Source organism: Etheostoma spectabile, chromosome 8 (assembly GCF_008692095.1).
Source record: "Etheostoma spectabile isolate EspeVRDwgs_2016 chromosome 8, UIUC_Espe_1.0, whole genome shotgun sequence".
Lineage (NCBI taxonomy): Eukaryota > Metazoa > Chordata > Actinopteri > Perciformes > Percidae > Etheostoma > Etheostoma spectabile.
Window position 1 is genome coordinate 18,936,829 of NC_045740.1, and position 1,698 is coordinate 18,938,526.

The window sequence follows — 1,698 nt, forward strand, 5'->3', positions numbered from 1 at the left end:
GGGGGGGGGGGGGAATTACGTCCTAGATCAAGGACTTCAGGGTCAAAAATACATAAAAAATAGAACTTTAAAGGAGTGTTACCACTATAAGTAAAAGACAAAAATGTTCTTATTTTGAAATCCTATAAGGAGCATGAACAGGAAATGGACCTGGCAACATTTTACTGTCCTACGTTTGTTATTTATTTACTTCCTTTTTTTTGCCATTTTTTATTTGACTTTTTATTTTTCCTCCCACACATTAAATCCAAGCTTTAACAAAAGAAAAAGAAAAACAGAAAATGTATCTTGTGGGTCTGTTTTCTTGTTGTTTTCAGCTTGTTAACACGTCCTCGACAGCATCAGGACACGTTAACAACGCCGATGGTCCAATACGTCCTGTATTTAAAGACCTGTCAGTCAATTTGAAAGCGATATACTGAAAAAAAAAAAAGGTTTTTAATTATTTTGTCAGCAATACACGTCAGTGCATGTCGTGTCAACAACAAAGAAACTGTCCAAGGGAATTAAAACATTGCGTTGTTCTGACTGTTATAATTGCAAGTTGCCAGTTAATATTAGTTGTTATAGTAACTTCTTAATTAGTTGTAAAGATTGTGCATATGTTAGGAAAACTTGTTAATCAGTTGGAGGGACAAGTTATTGTTATACCCTCAACTATTATTGTTACGTTGGCAGCACGATCCAGAAAGAGTTGTTACAACTCAAAATAATTCATGCGACTGGTTAACTTGTTATTTTTAAGTTGATTCAACTAGGAACGTTTTCGCAGCGTAGCAGTTTCCAATCAAATGTTTTATTATATGTGGACTGTTTGAGTGTTTTATGAGGAGTGATCTGGTCAGAGAGACACACACACATACACACACACACACACACGAACACACACACACACACACACATGCATACACACACACACACATGCATACACACAAACACAAATACACACTGATGTAGACATACACAATTATAATGCATTTTAAGTATTAGTGTTCAAAACATTTGTAAAAATGTACTAAAAAGAAATACATATAGAGAAACAGAAATAACAGCCACATTTACAGTAAAAAAAACACAGTTTTCTAAGTCTCTTTTCATACATAGAAAATGACATAGAGGAATCCATTACTGTAAATGTACATTTTCATTCCACAAAATAACTCCACGCATGGATGTTTTCACTGGAAATGCAAAAAAAAAAAATAATATAAAAATGAGCTAGTTTTCTGAGTCCTGAATTTTAATTATAATTATTATATGGATGTAAAGTTCATTACAACAAACACACCAAATATTCAATTTTTTTCTTTGTAAATATAATCTTTTGGGCATTTTCGGCCTTTGTTTTTGACTGGACGGATGAAGACATTAAGGGTTGGGGGGGGGGGTTTTTTTTTTTTTTTTTTTTTTTTACATTTTTGCGCTGTATTTCGACATCAACACAAATTCAAACCGGCATCTGTTCCACACTTCTGCACGCCATCAGTTCACTCAGTGTAACAAGGCAGCACAAATGGCGCACAACAACCTGAAACATCACATTTACTCACCTCACTGCATAAATGGCCTAGGTTCCGAAATATTCCCTTTGTCTGAAATGCTTGCAGGCCTCCCTTAGTTGGTGACCGCAGATGTAGTCAGCTACAAACATGGTATGTTAAAAAAAAAGGAATATTGTGGGGGGTGCAACTTTCTTTT

At 34.8% G+C, this 1,698-nt stretch overlaps 1 protein-coding gene across 1 annotated transcript in view; it reads left to right on the forward strand.

The window, feature by feature from the left end:
* The window catches only part of fezf1 (FEZ family zinc finger 1), a 12,049-nt gene that overhangs the window by 8,095 nt on the left and 2,256 nt on the right, over positions 1 to 1,698 (forward strand). The gene's annotated exons all lie outside the window — the stretch shown is intronic.